This window comes from Salmo salar, chromosome ssa22, assembly GCF_905237065.1.
Source record: "Salmo salar chromosome ssa22, Ssal_v3.1, whole genome shotgun sequence".
Classification (NCBI taxonomy): domain Eukaryota; kingdom Metazoa; phylum Chordata; class Actinopteri; order Salmoniformes; family Salmonidae; genus Salmo; species Salmo salar.
Window position 1 is genome coordinate 59,130,648 of NC_059463.1, and position 22,666 is coordinate 59,153,313.

The following is a 22,666-nucleotide window of genomic DNA, read 5'->3' on the forward strand; positions in this document are numbered from 1 at the left end:
TAGAAAAACTAGAACTTAAACATAGAAATAGAAAACATAGAAAACCCAATACACTCCCTGTCACGCCCTGACCTACTCTACTATAGAAAAGGACATCTTACTAGGGTAAGGACGTGACAGAAATAGTCTTCACACTGCATATACCCTGACTCTGTTGCAAGAGGTGACACAGTTTCCCTTTAAAAGAAATTCATGTTAGCAGGCAATATTAACTAAATATGCAGATTTAAAAATATATACTTGTTTATTGATTTTAAGAAAGACATTGATGTTTATGGTTAGGTACACGTTGGAGCAACGACAGTCCTTTTTCGCGAATGCGCACCGCATCGATTATATGCAATGCAAGACAGGCTAGATAAACTAGTAATATCATCAACCATGTGTAGTTAACTAGTGATTATGATTGATTGATTGATTGTTTTTTATAAGATAAGTTTAATGCTAGCTAGCAACTTACCTTGGCTTCTTACTGCATTCGCATAACAGGCAGGCTCCTCGTGGAGTGCAATGTAAAGCAGATGGTTAGAGCGTTGGACTAGTAAGGTTGCAAGATTGAATCCCGAGCTGAAAAGGTAAAAATCTGTCGTTCTGCCCCTGAACAAGGCAGTTAACCCACCGTTCCTAGGCCGTCATTGAAAATAAGAATTTGTTCTTAACTGACTTGCCTAGTTAAATAATGGTGTACATTTTTATTTATTTTAAATAAATAAATGTAATAAAAAAAATACCGATTACCGATTGTTATGAAAACTTGAAATCGGCCCTAATTAATCGGCCATTCCGATTCATCGGTCGACCTCTACTCAGAACATCTCTAGGCAGGGGGCCTCCCAAGTGGCGCAGCAGTCTAAGGCACTACGTCACAGTGCTTGAGGTGTCACTACAGACCCGGGATCAATCCCAGGCTGTCGCAGCCGGCTGCAACTGGGAGACCCATGAGGTGACGCAAAAGTCGTCCGGGTTAGGGGAGGGCTTGGCGGGCCGGGATGTCCCTCTCCCATCGTGCTCTAGCGACTCCTTGTGGCAGGCCGGGAGCATGCGTGCTGACTCTCAGTTGCCAGTTGTACGGTGTTTCCTCCGACCACATTGCTGCATCTGGCTTCAGGGTTAAGCGAGCAGTGTGTCAAGAAGAAGTGCAGCTTGGCAGGGTTGTGTTTCAGAGGACGCATGGCTCTTGACCTTTACCTCTCCTGAGTCCGTATGGGAGTTGCAGAGATAGGACAGGACTTTAACTATCAATTGGGGAGAAAAAAGAAAAAGTACAAAACCAAAAAAAGAAAATAACATCTCTAGGTAAGATATTTTTGAAAACGTTTGTTTTTCACTGACGTTTGTCATCATTTGCACGTCTATGTCTGATTTGATTCATTAGGATCCCTGTTCGCCACCGTTGCTGGAGACATCTAGTCTTACTGGGGTCCGATACATAACAAAAAATACATTACAAACAAAAGACTTTACAATTTACATTTAAAAACATTGACATATAGTGTGTGTGTGTATATGTGTGTGTGTGTATATATATGTGTCTATCAGTTACACATATATATCAGCACATACATACAACAATTAGGTCACACACACACACACACATACACACACACACACACACACACACACACACACACACACACACACACACACACACACACACACACACACAGGCGTTGGGCCGTGAGGCGTTGCTTTATTTGTTGTTTGAAACCAGGTTTGCTGTTCACTTGCTCTGTATAAGATGGAAGGGAGTTCCATGCCCTCATGGCTCTGTATAATACTGTACGTTTCCTTGAATTTGTTCTGGACCTGGGAACTGTGAAACAGTGGAGGCTCCTCAGAGGAGGAAAGGGAGGACCATCCTCTTCAGTGAATTTCATAAACATTTCAATAGCGAAACATTTCAAAAGTGATCCTTTTTAGATTAAACTATACTAAATATATATTCACGTCACCAAATAATTGATTAAAACACACTATTTTGCAGTGAAGGTCTACAGTAGCCTCAACAACACTCTGTAGGGTAGCACCATGGTGTAGCCGGAGGACAACTAGCTTCCATCCTCCTCTGGGTACATTGACTTCAATACAAAACCTAGGAGGCTCATGGTTCTCACCCCCTTCCATAGACTTACACAGTAATTATTACAACTTCCGGAGGACGTCCTCTAACATATAAGAGCTCTTGCAGCATGAACTGACATGTTGTCCACCCAATCAAAGGATCAGATAATTCATCTAGTACTGAAAGCATCAGCAACAGCTAGCTAGCACTGCAGGTATAAAATGTGGTGAGTGGTTGACTCAAAGAGAGAGAAAGACAATAGTTGAGCAGTTTTGAGCAAAAAGCAGAAGCAAGAGTTAGAGAGAGAGAGAGATCTATATTTGGCTGTATATATGTTTTTGCTTTCACTTTCACTTCGCTGATTGCAGCTAGCTAGTTGTTTAGCCTACTCAAACATACTCACCCGGCTCAAACAGAGAGGGATGCTATGTTAGCTAGCTGGCTATGGCTATCCAACACTGAAACTCTTCCAAGTCAAGGTAAGCTTTTGATTGTATTAATTTAATTTATTGCCCCCGGGGCCCTCCGGCAGAACTGCTAAACTGCTTTCTGACTGTACACTGTACTGCAGCCGGTTTGTCGGTTTCCCATGCCTCGGCAGGTTCGACGGGTTCCCATGCCTAAGCTGACTCGACGGGTTTCCATACCTCAGCGGGCTCGACAGGCTGCCAAGCCGGGGACGGGGTACTGTCAGGTATGCTCCCTCTCCGGCGCTCTAGGTTGCCATGCTCCTGCACCTCAGCCGGATCGACAGGTTCCCGCACCTTAGCAGAGGTGACCGGTCCGCTCCTGATCCCCAGGATCGTCATCGGCGTCCGGTGGCTGGAGCCGCACGTCGGGGAGGGGGTACTGTCACGTGTACTCCCTCTCCGGCCTCGAGGTCACCAGGCTGCTCGTTATGGCGCACACCTGTCACCATCGTTACGCGCATTATGACACTCACCTGGACTCCATCACCTCCTTGATTACCTGCCCTTTATATGTCACTCCCTTTGGTTACTTCCCCAGTCGTCATTGTTGCTGTTTCAGTTTCCTGTCTGTGCGTTGTTCGTGTTTCTTGTTATTTGTATTATGTTTTGTATCATTTATTTATTAAAACACTCACTACCCTGAACTTGCTTCCTGACTCTCAGTGCACACGTTACAGAAGGTTCGGCTTGGAAAAGTTTTTTTCACCTGGTCACAGACAGCTGATGTGTTGTGCACTGAAGTCCACAAGCGAAGGGAAAAGCTGAGAGGAGGAGAACGCATAGATAGTAGCGAGAAGGAATTATATATACAACGAGGAAAGTGATCATACATTAAAATGTTACTAATTAAAAAACAAGAAGTGACTCAGTCAGTCTTTCCTCAACTCTTAGCCAAGAGAGATAGGCATGCATAGTATTAATATTAGCCCTCAGAATAGCAAGTCTTCCCTCATTAATCGAGACAGGTGGGTGTCCACATAAATCGAGACAGGTGGGTGTCCACATTAATCGAGATAGGTGGGTGTCCACATTAATCGAGACAGGTGGGTGTCCACATTAATCGAGACAGGTGTGTGTCCACATTAATCGAGACAGGTGGGTGTCCACATTAATCGAGACAGGTGTGTGTCCACATAAATCGAGACAGGTGGGTGTCCACATAAATCGAGATAGGTGGATGTCCACATTAATCGAGACAGGTGGGTGTCCACATTAATCGAGACAGGTGGGTGTCCACCCCGAAGTGCCGCAAGGCATGATGACAGACACCTGTCTCGATGAATGAGAGAAGACTTGGAATAGACAAGATGGCTGCGTACACTTTGTTGGATTACTTCATTTAAAAAAAAATAACCTTAAGTATTTTCTCAATTCAAACGGAGCTCCTGCAACTGGACACAGACATTTTATGAGACTTCCTGTTTCCACGAATCTAGGACGAAGATGGTATCACTAAGGTTGGTTGATAATTATCTGTGCTACACCAAAACAGTACCTATCTTGTAACTCACAGTAATGGATCCCAAAAATATCTGGTTAAATCACATTATCTGGTGTAACAATCTGTAGCTAAGAGATGATGGTGATTAACAGTTGATGAGAGAGGTGGTCATGATTAAATGGCCATTCACAAAGAAACATATAGTAAGAAAATACATTATGATCAGTCTAGTGAAGTTCAGGAAATACTTGTACGGTGTTGTTATGATCATGGGGAGGCAGGTAGCGTAGTGGTTAGAGCATTGAACTTGTAACCGAAAGGTTGCAAGATCAAATCCCCGAGCTGACAAGGTAAAAATATGTCGTTCTGCCCCTGAACAAGGCAGTTAACCCACTGTTCTTAAGCTGTCATTGAAAATAAGAATCTGTTCTTAACTGACTTGCCTAGTTAAATAAAGGTTAAAATTCGTATTTTTTTAAATCAAACTGCCATTCAGCTCCTCGAGTCATCTTCTGCTTTGAAATCCAGCGTGTCCAACCCAGCGAGAGGGAAATTAAATCTTATTTCTCTCCATCTAGAATCCACTCCAGGAAGAAGCCCAGGTACCACAAGGTATTTTTGTATTAGACCAAAAAAAAAATATATATATATATATAAATTATACTCTTTTGTACAGTTTGAATGACAGCTGTGCTGTGCCAGCATAACATCAACATTAGGGTAGACTAATTGAACATGCGTAGAGATGACATTTAGAAAAATATCTAGTCTAATAGAAAGTCATATGGCGTAACTCTCAACCTTTGCACAGCGATCAGACCGTGCAGGTATGTAGGCAGACAGTATCTAACTGCAGCCATGTCTATCAGGTATGCTGAGGCAAATCTTTTTATATTAAAACCAGTTTATCAGTTTTAGAGGTTTACAACAGTAAATTGTTGCATTATTGTTTCTCCTCACTGTTAGCTAGTAAACTTAGCTAGCTAGCTAGGTGGATAGCAAAATAATAGTTATTTACATCTGTTTGGAATTTTATCTTGCGTCATGCCTACAATTCTGTGAGTTTGAAATAAATTCACGGTTATAATCATAGCCAATGTCAACCCTTGTCACTTATGTTACATAGTAAAATGTGGCTCAGTTGGTAGAGCATGGTGTTTGCAACGCCAGGGTTGTGGGTACAATTCCCACGGGGGACCAGTACGTGGAAAAAAATGTATGAAATGTATGCATTCACTACTGTAAGTCGCTCTGGATAAGAGCGTCTGCTAAATAATGTAAATTTAATGATTTACAGTTGCTGATGTAACACGTTTGCTAACAAGTTACAAATGTGAGGCATGGCACATAACAAGTTAACAGGCTAACTAGCTAGCCAACTACAGTCATGTGCTCACATTTACTGGTAAACTTAGCTTTAGGTGGCTGGTTGTAACGTTATATCAATCGAGATGCAATAGATCTCTGATTGTAAAACCTATTACTAATAACTAACTAACTATAACTAATCTATCTTTGGTCATAGATATGGCCACCTGTGGTTGTTTAGCTAACTTAGCTAGCTAGCTAGACTAACTAGCTAATATAACCTACCTAGCTACCTAAGTTAGCAAACAAAAACAATATTTGATTTCCCCCCACTCTAACACAGTAGTATGTTAGCCAGTAATACACAATATGGGTTTCATTAGATAAACTAAAGTTAGCCAGCTAGCTAGGTGGCTTGCAGGAAAAATGCCACAGTGTTTGTCATCTGCCCTCTTGGTGCTAGCTGCTGTCATCGTCTGTAGCTGAGCTTCAAACTAAATCCAATTCTTTGTTTCAAAATCCTCTTTGCTTTATTCCGGTTGAAACGTGTATGGTTGAATGTCACCATGTAGCTAATAAACTCAGCAAAAAAAGGAAACGTCCTCTCACTGTCAACTGCGTTTATTTTCAGCAAACTTAACATGTGTCCCTGAACAAAGGGGGGGTCAAAATCAAACAGTCAGTATCTGGTGTGGCCACCAGCTGCATTAGGTACTGCAGTGCATCTCCACTTCATGGACTGCACCAGATTTGCCAGTTCATGCTGTGAGATGTTACCCCACTCTTCCACCAAGGCACCTGCAAGTTCCCGGACATTTCTGGGGGGAATGGCCTCAGCCCTCACACTCTGATCCAACAGGTCCCAGGCGTGCTCAATGGGATTGAGATCTGGGCTCTTCGCTGGCCATGGCAGAACACTGACATTCCTGTCTTGCAGGAAATCACGCACAAAATGAGCAGTATTCCCTGTAACGCACAGCGTTGAGATTGCCTGCAATGACAACAAGCTCAGTCCGATGATACTGTGACACACCGCCCCAGACCATGACAGACCCTCCATCTCCAAATCGATCCCGCTTCAGAGCACAGGCCTCAGTGTCACTGTCAAACGATGGGTGTAGCTGGTGCATGGAAGTCAGGCGCAGGAGAGCAGAGATGAGTGGACAAAGCACTTTACTGAGGCAATATTTGAACAGAACGCAACCGCGTCACAAAAACAAATGCCCAAAGAACAAGTGAGGCACAAAGTACAAAATAACAAAGTACTGGCTGCCACGGTTTTAAAACAAAACCCGGCGCAAACCAGCTGGAAACGTGCCCACCTGACAATAAACAATTTCACACACAGACATGGGGGGAACAGAGGGTTACATGCACAACAAGTAACGAGGGAATGTAAACCAGGTGTGTGGGAAAACAAGACAAAACAAATGGAAAATGAAAGATGGATCGGCGATGGCTAGAAGACCGGTGACGTCGACCGCCGAACGCCGCCCAAACAAGGAGAGGAACCGACTTCGGCGGAAGTCATGACAGTCACGCTCATTCCTTCGACGATAAATGCAAATCTGACCATCACCCCTGGTGAGACAAAACCGTGACTCGTCAGTGAAGAGCACTTTTTGCCAGTCCTGTCTGGTCCAGCGACAGTGGGTTTGTGCCCATAAGCGACGTTGTTGCCAGTGATGTCTGGTGAGGACTTGCCTTACAACAGGCCTACAAGCCCTCAGTCCAGCCTCTCTCAGCCTATTGCGGACAGTCTGAGCACTGATGGAGGGATTGTGGTTCCTGGTGTAACTCGGGCAGTTCAAAATCAAATCAAATCAAATTTATTTATATAGCCCTTCGTACATCTGCTGAAATCTCAAAGTGCTGTACAGAAACCCAGCCTAAAACCCCAAACAGCAAGCAATGCATGTGAAAGAAGCACGGTGGCTAGGAAAAACTCCCTAGGAAAAACTCCCTAGAAAGGCCAAAAACCTAGGAAGAAACCTAGAGAGGAACCAGGCTATGAGGGGTGGCCAGTCCTCTTCTGGCTGTGCCGGGTGGATATTATAACAGAACATGGTCAAGATGTTAAAATGTTCATAAATGACCAGCATGGTCAAATAATAATAATCATAGTAGTTGTCGAGGGTGCAACAAGCACGTCCGGTGAACAGGTCAGGGTTCCATAGCCGCAGGCAGAACAGTTGAAACTGGAGCAGAAGCATGGCCAGGTCGACTGGGGACAGCAAGGAGTCGTCATGCCAGGTAGTCCTGAGGCATGGTCCTAGGGCTCAGGTCCTCCGAGAGAAAGAAAGAAAGAAAGATAGAAAGAGAGAATTAGAGAGAGCATATTTAAATTCACACAGGACACCGGATAAGACAAGATAAATAACCCCACCCACTTTGCCAAAGCACAGCCCCCACACCACTAGAGGGATGTCTACAACCACCAACTTACCGTCCTAAGACAAGGCCGAGTATAGCCCACAAAGATCTCCGCCATGGCACAACCCAAGGGGGGGCGCCAACCCAAACAGGAAGACCACGTCAGTGACTCAACCCACTCAAGTGACGCACCCCTCCCATGGACGGCATGGAAGAACACCAGTAAGCCAGTGACTCAGCCCCTGTAATAGGGTTAGAGGCAGAGAATCCCAGTGGAAAGAGGGGAACCGGCAAGGCAGAGACAGCAAGGGCGGTTCGTTGCTCCAGCCTTTCACCTTCACACTCCTGGGCCAGACTATACTTAATCATAGGACCTACTGAAGAGATAAGTCTTCAGTAAAGACTTAAAGTTGAGACTGAGTCTGCGTCTCTCACATGGGTAGGCAGGCCATTCCATAAAAATGGAGCTCTATAGGAGAAAGCCCTACCTCCAGCCGTTTGCTTAGAAATTCTAGGGACAATTAGGAGGCCTGCGTCTTGTGACCGTAGCGTACGTGTAGGTATGTACGGCAGGACCAAATCGGAAAGATAGGTAGGAGCAAGCCCATGTAATGCTTTGTAGGTTAGCAGTAAAACCTTGAAATCAGCCCTTGCCTTAACAGGAAGCCAGTGTAGGGAGGCTAGCACTGGAGTAATATGATCAAATTTTTGGGTTCTAGTCAGGATTCTAGCAGCCGTATTTAGCACTAACTGAAGTTTGTTTAGTGCTTTATCCGGGTAACCGGAAAGTAGTGCATTGCAGTAGTCCAGCCTAGAAGTAACAAAAGCATGGATTAATTTTTCTGCGTCATTTTTGGACAGAAAGTTTCTGATTTTTGCAATGTTACGTAGATGGAAAAAAGCTGTCCTTGAAACAGTCTTGATATGTTGTTGTTGCCATCCTGTACCTGTCCCACAGGTGTGATGTTCGGATGCACCAATCCTGTGCAGGTGTTGTTACACGTGGTCTGCCACTGCGAAGACAATCAGCTGTCCATCCTGTAGCTCTGTTTAGGCTTCTCACAGTACAGACATTACAATTTATTGCCACATCTGCAGTCCTCATGTCTCCTTGCAGCATGCCTAAGGCACATTCACACAGATGAGCAGGGACCCTGGGCATCTTTCTTTTGGTGTTTCTCAGAGTCAGTAGAAAGGCCTCTTTAGTGTCCTAAGATTTCATAGTGGTCATCGTAATTGCCTACTGCATTTACATTTACATTTTAGTCATTTAGCAGACACTCTTATCCAGAGTGACTCACAGTAGTGAATGCATACATTTCATACATATTTTTTTCTATGCTGGCCCCCCGTGGGAATCAAACCCACAACCCTGGCGTTGCAAACACCATGCATTGCAAACACTATGCTCTACCAACTGAGCTACAGGGAAGGCTACTGTCTGTAAGCTGTTAGTCTCTTAACGATCTTTCCACAGGTGCATGTTCATGAATTGTTTATGGTTCATTGAAAATGCATGGGAAACTGGGAAACAGTGTTTAAACCCTTTACAATGAAGATCTGTGAAGTTATTTGGAGTTTTATGAATCATCTTTGAAAATGGGACGTTTCTTTTTTTGTTGCTGAGTTTAAAACATCAAAAAATGCTTAATCTCGAATTCGTATTGATGAGGCAAATCACTTTAAGCCATTGTGTTCTGGTCCGGTCCCCTTTAACTGTATTGAATATCCTCTAATCAAAACACCCGAGAAACTTGTCATAATGCCCAAGCTAACAGACCAACCAACATGCAGCACAGGGATCAGTCATCAGTCGGAGCAGCGCTGTGCATAAAGAGTAGTGGCCACCAGAGAAGCAGACTGGCAGGAAGTCACTGGTCCTTTCAAAGACAACACTGGCTGCTGTTTCCCTTTATGTCGCTCTATTATAATATTAATTAGCATTTTAGTCATTTAGCAGATACTCTTATCCAGAGAGACTTACAGTTAGTGAGTCATTTATCAGACGCTCTTATCTAGAGAGACTTAAGGTTAGTGAGTTTATTTACGGATCCCCATTAGTTCCTGTCAAGGCAGCAGCTACTCTTCCTGGGGTTTATTATAGATCCCCATTAGTTCCTGTCAAGGCAGCAGCTACTCTTCCTGGGGTTTATTATGGATCCCCATTAGTTCCTGCCAATGCAGCAGCTACTCTTCCTGGGGTTTATTATAGATCCCCATTAGTTCCTGCCAAGGCAGCAGATACTCTTCTTGAGGTTTATTATGGATCCCAATTAGTTCCTGTCAAGGCAGCAGCTACTCTTCCTGGGGTTTATTATGGATCTCCATTAGTTCCTGCCAAGGCAGCAGCTACTCTTCCTGGGGTTTATTATGGATCTCCATTAGTTCCTGTCAAGGCAGCAGCTACTCTTCCTGGGGTTTATTATGGATCCCCATTAGTTCCTGTCAAGGCAGCAGCTACTCTTCCTGGGGTTTATTATGGATCTACATTAGTTCCTGCCAAGGCAGCAGCTACTCTTCCTGGGGTTTATTATGGATCTTCATTCGTTCCTGCCAAGGCAGCAGCTACTCTTCCTGGGGTTTATTATGGATCCCCATTAGTTCCTGCCAAGGCAGCAAGTACTCTTCCTGGGGTTTATTATGGATCCCCATTAGTTCCTGCCAAGGCAGCAGCTACTCTTCCTGGGGTTTATTATGGATCCTCATTAGTTCCTGCCAAGGCAGCAGCTATTCTTCCTGGGGTTTATTATGGACCCTCATTAGTTCCTGCCAAGGCAGCAGCTACTCTTCCTGGGGTTTATTATGGATCCCCATTAGTTCCTGCCAAGGCAGCAGCTACTCTTCCTGGGGTTTATTATGGATCCTCATTAGTTCCTGCCAAGGCAGCAGCTACTCTTCCTGGGATTTATTATGGATCATCATTAGTTCCTGCCAAGGCAGCAGCTACCCTTCCTGGGGTTTATTATGGATCCCCATTAGTTCCTGCCAAGGCAGCAGCTACTCTTCCTGGGGTCCAGCAAAATTAAGGCAGTTTATACAATTTTACAAACATTACAATACATTCACAACACAGCTAACACACCTCCAATGACTCCAATAATCACCTAATCATGATCTTCAGGTTAGAATGCAATGTGATTAATCAGCTGTGTTTGTTAGGGATGGAGAAAAAGTGTGACACCAATCAGGACCTCAAGGACTGGAATTGCCCAGGCCTGCCCCAGAGTATTACAGTCTGGGTCTATTCCCCAGAGTATTACAGTCTGGGTCTATTCCCCAGAGTATTACAGTCTGGGTCTATTCCCCAGAGTATTACAGTCTGGGTCTATTCCCCAGAGTATCACAGTCTGGGACTATTCCCCAGAGTATCACAGTCTGGGTCTATTCCCCAGAGTATCACAGTCTGGGTCTATTCCCCAGAGTATTACAGTCTGGGTCTACTCCCCAGAGTATCACAGTCTGGGTCTATTCCCCAGAGTATTACAGTCTGGGACTATTCCCCAGAGTATCACAGTCTGGGTCTATTCCCCAGAGTATTACAGTCTGGGTCTATTCCCCAGAGTATCACAGTCTGGGACTATTCCCCAGAGTATCACAGTCTGGGTCTATTCCCCCAGAGTATCACAGTCTGTGTCTATTCCCCAGAGTATTACAGTCTGGGTCTATTCCCCAGAGTATTACAGTCTGGGTCTATTCCCCAGAGTATCACAGTCTGGGTCTATTCCCCAGAGTATTACAGTCTGGGTCTATTCCCCAGAGTATTACAGTCTGGGTCTATTCCCCAGAGTATTACAGTCTGGGTCTATTCCCCAGAGTATCACAGTCTGGGTCTATTCCCCAGAGTATTACAGTCTGGGACTATTCCCCAGAGTATCACAGTCTGTGTCTATTCCCCAGAGTATCACAGTCTGGGTCTATTCCCCCAGAGTATCACAGTCTGTGTCTATTCCCCAGAGTATTACAGTCTGGGACTATTCCCCAGAGTATTACAGTCTGGGTCTATTCCCCAGAGTATCACAGTCTGGGTCTATTCCCCAGAGTATTACAGTCTGGGTCTATTCCCCAGAGTATCACAGTCTGGGTCTATTCCCCAGAGTATTACAGTCTGGGACTATTCCCCAGAGTATCACAGTCTGTGTCTATTCCCCAGAGTATCACAGTCTGGGTCTATTCCCCCAGAGTATCACAGTCTGGGACTATTCCCCCAGAGTATTACAGTCTGGGACTATTCCCCCAGAGTATCACAGTCTGGGACTATTCCCCCAGAGTATCACAGTCTGGGACTATTCTCCCAGAGTATTACAGTCTGGGACTATTCCCCAGAGTATCACAGTCTGGGTCTATTCCCCAGAGTATTACAGTCTGGGACTATTCCCCCAGAGTATCACAGTCTGGGACTATTCCCCAGAGTATCACAGTCTGGGTCTATTCCCCATAGTATTACAGTCTGGGACTATTCCCCAGAGTATCACAGTCTGGGTCTATTCCCCAGAGTATTACAGTCTGGGACTATTCCCCAGAGTATTACAGTCTGGGTCTATTCCCCAGAGTATCACAGTCTGGGTCTATTCCCCAGAGTATCACAGTCTGGGACTATTCCCCAGAGTATCACAGTCTGGGTCTATTCCCCAGAGTATCAGTCTGGGTCTATTCCCCAGAGTATCACAGTCTGGGTCTATTCCCCAGAGTATCACAGTCTGGGTCTATTCCCCAGAGTATTACAGTCTGGGACTATTCCCCAGAGTATCACAGTCTGGGTCTATTCCCCAGAGTATCACAGTCTGGGACTATTCCCCAGAGTATCACAGTCTGGGTCTATTCCCCAGAGTATCACAGTCTGGGACTATTCCCCAGAGTATCACAGTCTGGGTCTATTCCCCAGAGTATCACAGTCTGGGTCTATTCCCCAGAGTATCACAGTCTGGGTCTATTCCCCAGAGTATCACAGTCTGGGACTATTCCCCAGAGTATCACAGTCTGGGTCTATTCCCCAGAGTATCACAGTCTGTGTCTATTCCCACAGAGTCCCTGTGCCTGAGACCCAAATGGCACACTATTATCTATATAGGGCACTAGTTTTGACAAGAGCCCTCGTAAACCAAAAAAAAATAAAGATGTGAACCCTGGTCAAAACTAGTGCACTATATAGTGACTAGTGCGCCATTTGGGATGGATCCTTAGTAATTTCTGTTGCTGGAGTGGCTCGGCCAGCGTGTCTCTCTGCCAGAGAGGCAGAGCGTAGGTTGGTTAACAAACAGACACACCACCAGACCACCCACTAGACCAGAGACTGAGACCTTCCAAGGTGCCAACAAATCTAAGCCACGGGAGTCCACAATGTGTTTTAGAGTAGAAATGCTAATCAAGGATCAGGTCCCCTTGTTCATTCATTACAATATAAAAGAGAAAACTGATCCCACATCAGCACTCCTACTCTGAGAAGTTTTATGATTATACTGTCCAGATGTTAGTATGGTCAAGCACTCTTCTGTCATCTCCTCTCCTCTTGTTCTCCTCTGTTCTCCTCTCCTCTCCTCTTCTCTTCTCTGTTCTCCTCTCCTCTGCTCTCTTCTCTTCTCTGTTCTCCTCTCGTCTCCTCTCCTCTCCCCTCTCCTCTCCTCTCCTCTCCTCTCCTCTCCTCTCCTCTTCTCTCCTCTGCTCTCCTCTCCTCTCCTCTCCTCTCCTCTCCTCTCCTCTCCTCTCCTCTCCTCTCCTCTCCTCTCCTCTCCTCTCCTCTCCTCTCCTCTCCTCTCCTCTCCTCTCCTCTCCTCTCTCCTCTCCTCTCCTCTCCAATTGATGTTGAATGATTTGAAAAGATTGGTGGGACACCATCATAACACGTATGATGGATTCATTTAGTCAGTTTATTGAAGTCATGTTATTGAGTCCTTTCTCATGTTGTCCATCCTATAGAATGTATTGAAGATGTTGACAAAGTCAGACATTTCCTTTACTGCATATTTGTGTGCTTTGAATTGAAAAGGCCTAGCCACACCACACCACACCATATATCACCATTGTTCCTGACACATAAAAGGTGGCCCCTTGCTAGGCATGCTAAATAGGCTTTTATAAAGGCATCGGAAAGATACAAAGTTGAAAACAAGGTTAAGCAATACAAACAGCATGGGTTTCTATGGAGACCGAGGTTCGAGGGAAGAAAATATAACCAAACCCTTGTCCCACAGCTCATTCTTCACAGCTCGGGCTATGTGTGAGAGAAGAAGGAGAGAGAAAGAGAGGGAGGAGAGGAGAGGAAGGGGTAGAGAGGTAGGAGAGAGAAAGAGAGGGAGGAGAGGTAGGAGAGGGGAGGAGTAGAGTGGAGAGAACGAGAGAGAGGAGAGGAAGGGGTAGAGATTTAGGAGAGGGATGGGGAAGAGAGAGGAGGAGGAGAGAGAGAAAGAGAGAGAGGGAGGGAGAGAGAACATGAGGAGGAGAGAGAGTGAGGAGAGAGGAAGTGAGTCCTACAGCTAAGGCGTTTTGGTATGGGAGGAGGGAGAAAGAGATGGGTGGAGAGGAGAACAGAGAGAGAAAGAGAGGAGAGAAAGAGAGGGAGGGGAGAGAGTAAAAGAAAGGGGAAGTGCTTTTGGGTCAGAGCAATATCCTTAGGTGCATTGTTCATTTCTGACCAAATATTGACCAAGGTTTAACCCAGCTCCCCTGCTACAGAAAGGAAACCATTCCTGGGTACAAAGACGCAGGGACCAGAAAGCCTCCCCTGTTCAGTCTAAACCCCAGAGCCCAGGCAGCACAGTAGGCACCACCACAGCTATACCCACACAACTAGCTAATCCATCAATGATTCTCCACAGCCATCACAACACAATATATCAACTCATAAAGGAGGCCTTTCACGGATGAGAGAATAGGAGAGAGAGAGAGGGAGAAAGAGAGAGAGAGAGGGAGCGAGAGATGAGAGGGAGAGAGAAATTAAAGAGAGAGAGAGAGAGATAGATGAGAGAGGGGGAGATGAGAGAGAGAGAGCAGGAGGGTTTAAAACACGAAGGAAGAGCTAAAAGACTTTCCTCTAACTCTTAACCAATCAGAGGATTTGATAAAGATGTGTTTTATTCAAACGTTTCCTGAAATGACCTAACATCCTACTCATCCACAAATCAAATGTACATTTCAAGAAGGATCCAAACATCTCAACAGTCCCTGTATATGCATGGCACTCAATGGTACTGAAAGCACATTCTTCTCTGAACAGCTAGGCTGCCCACAACAGCTGAAACAGCAGTACCTAGTCGACTGCTTGGCTTTAGTCTTTGCCAGGCCCGCAATCTGGAGGAGCGTGACCGAGACTAAAATATTAATGTCAATAGCTTGCACCTATAGCGCCTTCAGAAAGTATTCACACCCCTTTGTTTTTTTCCCACATTTTTGTTGTGTTACAGCATGAATTTAAAATGGATTCAACTGAGATTGTTTTGGTCACTGGCCTACACACAATACCCCATAATGTCAAAGTGGAATTATGTATTTCGACGTTCTTACAAAATGTATTAAAAATTAAAAGCTTAATAAAATGACATTAGTCAATAAGTATTCAACCCCTTTTTGTTATGGCAAGCCTAAATAAGTTCAGGGGTAAACATTTTGTATGATAAAAAACATTTCACAGTGTTGTGACAATGTGCAAATAGTAGAACGTTCAAATGACAGGGGGAAATAAATGGGAAGATAAATATGGGTTAGGATTTACAAGGGTGTTTCTGACCCACTGGTTGACCTTTTCTTGTGGCAGCAGGTCACTCATTTTGCTGCTGGAATTGCACACTGTGGTATTTCAGCTAACAGATAGGGAGTTTGTTATTAACATTTTATCTGTGTTCGAATTCTTTTTGGGTCAAGGCGATCTGCGGGGAAATATGTTTTCTCTAATATGGTCATACATTTGGCAGGAGGTTAGGAAGTGCAGTTTCCACCTCATTTTTTTGTGGGCAGTGGGCACATAGCCTTGCTACTCTTGAGAGCCAGGTCTGCCTATGGTCTGCCTATGGTCTGCCTATGGTCTGCCAAAGGTCTGCCTATGGTCTGCCAAAGGTCTGCCTATGATCTGCCAAAGGTCTGCCTATGATCTGCCAAAGGTCTGCCTATGGTCTAGCAAAGGTCTACCAAAGGTCTGCCTATGGTCTGCCTATGGTCTGCCAAAGGTCTGCCTATGGTCTAGCAAAGGTCTGCCAAAGGTCTGCCAAAGGTCTGCCTATGGTCTGCCTATGGTCTGCCTATGGTCTGCCTATGGTCTGCCTATGGTCTGCCAAAGGTCTGCCTATGGTCTGCCAAAGGTCTGCCTATGGTCTACCAAAGGTCTGCCTATGGTCTGCCTATGGTCTGCCAAAGGTCTGCCTATGGTCTGCCTATGGTCTGCCTATGGTCTGCCAAAGGTCTGCCTATGGTCTGCCAAAGGTCTACCAAAGGTCTGCCTATGGTCTACCAAAGGTCTGCCTATGGTCTGCCTATGGTCTGCCAAAGGTCTGCCTATGGTCTGCCAAAGGTCTGCCCAATAGCAAGGAGATGCTCACTGAGTCTGATCATAGCTCTTGATTTTGGGTCAGGTAGTCTGCTACTGTGGATTCTCTGTTTAGGGCCAGTGGATTCTCTGTTTAGGGCCAGTGGATTCTCTGTTTAGGGCCAGTGGATTCTCTGTTTAGGGCCAGTGGATTCTCTGTTTAGGGCCAGTGGATTCTCTGTTTAGGGCCAGTGGATTCTCTTTTTAGGGCCAGTGGATTCTCTGTTTAGGGCCAGTGGATTCTCTGTTTAGGGCCAGTGGATTCTCTGTTTAGGGCCAGTGGATTCTCTGTTTAGGGCCAGTGGATTCTCTGTTTAGGGCCAGTGGATTCTCTGTTTAGGGCCAGTGGATTCTCTGTTTAGGGCCAGTGGATTCTCTGTTTAGGGCCAGTGGATTCTCTGTTTAGGGCCAGTGGATTCTCTGTTTAGGGCCAGTGGATTCTCTGTTTAGGGCCAGTGGATTCTCTGTTTAGGGCCAGTGGATTCTCTGTTTAGGGCCAGTGGATTCTCTGTTTAGGGCCAGTGGATTCTCTGTTTAGGGCCAGTGGATTCTCTGTTTAGGGCCAGTGGATTCTCTGTTTAGGGCCAGTGGATTCTCTTTTTAGGGCCAGTGGATTCTCTGTTTAGGGCCAGTGGATTCTCTGTTTAGGGCCAGTGGATTCTCTGTTTAGGGCCAGTGGATTCTCTGTTTAGGGCCAGTGGATTCTCTGTTTAGGGCCAGTGGATTCTCTGTTTAGGGCCAGTGGATTCTCTGTTTAGGGCCAGTGGATTCTCTGTTTAGGGCCAGTGGATTCTCTGTTTAGGGCCAGTGGATTCTCTATTTAGGGCCAGTGGATTCTCTGTTTAGGGCCAGTGGATTCTCTGTTTAGGGCCAGTGGATTCTCTGTTTAGGGCCAGTGGATTCTCTTTTTAGGGCCAGTGGATTCTCTGTTTAGGGACAGTGGATTCTCTGTTTAGGGACAGTGGATTCTCTGTTTAGGGACAGTGGATTCTCTGTTTAGGGACAGTGGATTCTCTGTTTAGGGCCAGTGGATTCTCTGTTTAGGGCCAGTGGATTCTCTGTTTAGGGCCAGTGGATTCTCTGTTTAGGGCCAGTGGATTCTCTGTTTAGGGCCAGTGGATTCTCTGTTTAGGGCCAGTGGATTCTTTGTTTAGGGACAGTGGATTCTCTGTTTAGGGCCAGTGGATTCTCTGTTTAGGGCCAGTGGATTCTCTGTTTAGGGCCAGTGGATTCTCTGTTTAGGGCCAGTGGATTCTCTTTTTAGGGCCAGTGGATTCTCTGTTTAGGGACAGTGGATTCTCTGTTTAGGGCCAGTGGATTCTCTGTTTAGGGACAGTGGATTCTCTGTTTAGGTTGATTCTTTCCAGTGTGTCAAATAGTTACAGTATATTTGAGATTTCTCATAATTTCATTGGTTCAAATTGTGTTGCTGTCCTGGGGCTTTGTTGGGGAATGTTTGTGTTTCAGAACCATCTGGCTGAGAGGACTCTTCTCTAGTCTCATCTCTCTCTCTCTACGTGAGGGATTTGCAGTGTAATGTGTGGGCATCACTTCCTTTTAGGTGGTTGTAGAATTTGATCAGACCTTGGTTCCAAATATTAAGGAAGATACCAGAGCTGAGGATGGTGTTATATATGTTGAAGAGTTTAAGAATAGAGCGCATTTGAATTTGTGGTCTGTATATTTTACCATTTTGTTTAGTATACCATCAACACCACAGGCCTTTTTGGGTTGGAGGGTTTGTATTTTGTCCTGTAGTTCATTCAATATAATTGGAGAATCCAGCGGGTTCTGGTAGTCTTTAATAATTGACTGTAAGTAAATGCATTTGCTCTTGGTTCTTTGTTATAGAAAGATTGGAGAAGTGGTTTACCCATACATCTCTGTTTTGTATAGTTATCTCTTCATGTTGTTGTTTGTTTAGTGTGTTCCAACTTACCCAGAAGTTATTTGATTCTATGGATTCTTCAAATCACCTTGAGCTGTTCTAACATGTATTGTTTTAGTGTTTTTCCGCGTAGTGAAGGCGTAGGCTGGTGGTTTGCTGTGTTTTAGTGTTTTTCCGCGTAGTGAAGGCGTAGGCTATGGTTTGCTGTGTTTTAGTGTTTTTCCGCGTAGTGAAGGCGTAGGCTGGTGGTTTGCTGTGTTTTAGTGTTTTTCCGCGTAGTGAAGGCGTAGGCTGGTGGTTTGCTGTGTTTTAGTGTTTTTCCGCGTAGTGAAGTCGTAGGCTATGGTTTGCTGTGTTTTAGTGTTTTTCCGCGTAGTGAAGGTGTAGGCTATGGTTTCCTGTGTTTTAGTGTTTTTCCGCGTAGTGAAGGCGTAGGCTGGTGGTTTGCTGTGTTTTAGTGTTTTTCCGCGTAGTGAAGGCGTAGGCTATGGTTTGCTGTGTTTTTCCGCGTAGTGAAGGCGTAGGCTATGGTTTGCTGTGTTTTAGTGTTTTTCCGCGTAGTGAAGGCGTAGGCTATGGTTTGCTGTGTTTTAGTGTTTTTCCGCGTAGTGAAGGCGTAGGCTGGTGGTTTGCTGTGTTTTAGTGTTTTTCCGCGTAGTGAAGGCGTAGGCTGGTGGTTTGCTGTGTTTTAGTGTTTTTCCGCGTAGTGAAGGCGTAGGCTGGTGGTTTGCTGTGTTTTAGTGTTTTTCCGCGTAGTGAAGGCGTAGGCTGGTGGTTTGCTGTGTTTTAGTGTTTTTCCGCGTAGTGAAGGCGTAGGCTATGGTTTGCTGTGTTTTAGTGTTTTTCCGCGTAGTGAAGGGGTAGGCTGGTGGTTTGCTGTGTTTTAGTGTTTTTCCGCGTAGTGAAGGCGTAGGCTATGGTTTGCTGTGTTTTAGTGTTTTTCCGCGTAGTGAAGGCGTAGGCTGGTGGTTTGCTGTGTTTTAGTGTTTTTCCGCGTAGTGAAGGCGTAGGCTATGGTTTGCTGTGTTTTAGTGTTTTTCTGCGTAGTGAAGGCGTAGGCTATGGTTTGCTGTGTTTTAGTGTTTTTCCGCGTAGTGAAGGTGTAGGCTATGGTTTGCTGTGTTTTAGTGTTTTTCCGCGTAGTGAAGGCGTAGGCTATGGTTTGCTGTGTTTTAGTGTTTTTCCGCGTAGTGAAGGCGTAGGCTATGGTTTGCTGTGTTTTAGTGTTTTTCCGCGTAGTGAAGGCGTAGGCTATGGTTTGCTGTGTTTTAGTGTTTTTCCGCGTAGTGAAGGCGTAGGCTGGTGGTTTGCTGTGTTTTAGTGTTTTTCCGCGTAGTGAAGGCGTAGGCTGGTGGTTTGCTGTGTTTTAGTGTTTTTCCGCATAGTGAAGGCGTAGGCTGGTGGTTTGCTGTGTTTTAGTGTTTTTCCGCGTAGTGAAGGCGTAGGCTATGGTTTGCTGTGTTTTAGTGTTTTTCCGCGTAGTGAAGGCGTAGGCTGGTGGTTTGCTGTGTTTTAGTGTTTTTCCGCGTAGTGAAGTCGTAGGCTATGGTTTGCTGTGTTTTAGTGTTTTTCCGCGTAGTGAAGGCGTAGGCTATGGTTTGCTGTGTTTTAGTGTTTTTCCGCGTAGTGAAGGTGTAGGCTATGGTTTCCTGTGTTTTAGTGTTTTTCCGCGTAGTGAAGGCGTAGGCTGGTGGTTTGCTGTGTTTTAGTGTTTTTCCGCGTAGTGAAGGCGTAGGCTATTGTTTGCTGTGTTTTAGTGTTTTTCCGCGTAGTGAAGGCGTAGGCTATGGTTTGCTGTGTTTTAGTGTTTTTCCGCGTAGTGAAGGCGTAGGCTGGTGGTTTGCTGTGTTTTAGTGTTTTTCCGCGTAGTGAAGGCGTAGGCTGGTGGTTTGCTGTGTTTTAGTGTTTTTCCGCGTAGTGAAGGCGTAGGCTGGTGGTTTGCTGTGTTTTAGTGTTTTTCTGCGTAGTGAAGGCGTAGGCTATGGTTTGCTGTGTTTTTGTGTTTTTCTGCGTAGTGAAGGTGTAGGCTGGTGGTTTGCTGTGTTTTAGTGTTTTTCCGCATAGTGAAGGCGTAGGCTATGGTTTGCTGTGTTTTAGTGTTTTTCCGCGTAGTGAAGGCGTAGGCTATGGTTTGCTGTGTTTTAGTGTTTTTCCGCGTAGTGAAGGGGTAGGCTGGTGGTTTGCTGTGTTTTAGTGTTTTTCCGCGTAGTGAAGGCGTAGGCTATGGTTTGCTGTGTTTTAGTGTTTTTCCGCGTAGTGAAGGCGTAGGCTGGTGGTTTGCTGTGTTTTAGTGTTTTTCCGCGTAGTGAAGGTGTAGGCTGGTGGTTTGCTGTGTTTTAGTGTTTTTCCGCGTAGTGAAGGCGTAGGCTGGTGGTTTGCTGTGTTTTAGTGTTTTTCCGCGTAGTGAAGGCGTAGGCTATGGTTTGCTGTGTTTTAGTGTTTTTCCGCGTAGTGAAGGCGTAGGCTGGTGGTTTGCTGTGTTTTAGTGTTTTTCCGCGTAGTGAAGGCGTAGGCTATGGTTTGCTGTGATTTAGTGTTTTTCCGCGTAGTGAAGGCGTAGGCTGGTGGTTTGCTGTGTTTTAGTGTTTTTCCGCGTAGTGAAGGCGTAGGCTATGGTTTGCTGTGTTTTAGTGTTTTTCCGCGTAGTGAAGGCGTAGGCTATGGTTTGCTGTGTTTTTGGTTGGATACGTTACTCAATTTCTTTTCTTAGGTTTTTTTTTGATTCTTCATCAAACCATTTCTCATTGTCGTTAGTGTTCTTATGTTTGCTGCTTGAAAATGTGATATGTTCGGCTTCGTTCGGCTTCGATGCTTCATGTTGAGTATTACTCCATTCAAGTACTGTGATTTTGCTGTGCTCTGATAGGGGTGTCGGTGGACCAACTGTGAACGCTCTAAGAGGCTCTGGGTTGAGGTCAGTGATAAAGTAGTCTACAGTACTACTGCCAAGAGATGAGCTATAGGTCTACCTACCATAGGAGTCCCCACGAAGCCTACCATTGACTATGTACATACCCAGCGTGCGACAGAGCTGCAGGAGTTGTGACCCATTTTTGTTGGTTGTTTTGTCGTAGTTGTGTCTACGGGGGGGCATATGGGGGAGGGAATGATGTCACCTCCAGGTTGGTGTTTGCTGAGGATGTCAGGTTCTTGTCCAGTTCTGGCATTTAGGTCAACATAGACTAGTGCATGTCCCTGGGCCTGGAAATGGTTGATCTCCCCCTCTAGGATGGAGAAGCTATCATCATTAAAGTATGGAGATTCTAATGGGGGGCTTCCGGTTTCACACAGGAGGTAATTGTTCTCTGTAGAGATAATATTCTTTTGAATTTCTAGCCAAATATAAAATGTTCCTGTTTTGATTAATTTAATGGAGTGGGTTGTATCTATATCAAAATAGCATAACCCCTGAGTCTCTTTCCTGTTTCACACCTGGTAGTTTAGTGGATGGGACTACCAGCTCTCTGTAACCTAGAGGCCAACCAGTGTGTCCATCTCCTGTATCCCTGTCACACCCTGATCTGTTTCACCTGTTCCTGTGATTGTCTCCACCCCCTCCAGGTGTTCGCTTGTTTCCCCCAGTGTATTTATCCCTGTGTTTCCTGTCTCTCTGTGCCAGTTCGTCTTGTATGTTTAAGTCAAGCAGCGTGTTTTTCCATTACTCCTTTCGCTATTCTCCTTTTTCTAGTCCTCCTGATTTTGATCCTTGCCTGTTCTCTGGACTTTGTACCTGCCTGCCTGATCATTCTGCCTGCCTTGACCATGAGCCTGTCTGCCACTCTGTACCTCCTGGACTCTGATCTGGTTTTGACCTTTTTGCCTGTCCACGACCATTCTCTTGCCTACACCTTTGGATTAATAAACATTGTAAGACTCCAACCATCTGCCTTCTGTGTCTGCATCTGGGTCTCGCCTTGTGTCATGATAATACCATGTTTCTTGCAGGATGACTGTCTGTATTTCTGATATCTTTAGTGAAGTCCAGGTTCCTGCTCTTTAGGACAAAGGCAGATGACCTCAGACCTTGTATATACATATTTTGATTTTTTTAACTTCAGTTTATTTTAGTAAATACTTTAACACTTTTTTCTTCTTAACTGCATAGGGTCTACATAAGGTCTACACCTGTTGTATTCAGCGCATATGACGAATACATTTTGATTTGCTTTTATATTCCAGGATGAGATAGTAAAAGCTTTGTGTTCCATAGCGTCTAGTGTTTTCGTGTGGATTAGGTTTGAACAGATTAGGCTGCACATCTGATACATACCTTTTAGGTCGCAGGATGGAGCTTGGGCGGGTGTAGGAGTGAGGGTTGGGTTGGTTGCTCACCGCCTGGGCATACAGTGCCTTGCGAAAGTATTCACTCCCCTTGGCATGTTTCCGATTTTGCTGCCTTACAACCTGGAAATAAAATAGATTTTTTGGGGGGGGATTGTATCATTTGATTTACACAACATACCTACCACTTTGAGGATGCAAAATATTTTTTTGTGAAACAAACAAGAAATAACAAAAACAGAACTTGAGCGTGCATAACTATTCCCCCCCAAGTCAATACTTTGTAGAGCCACCAAGTCTCTTGGGGTATATCTCTATAAGCTTGGCACTC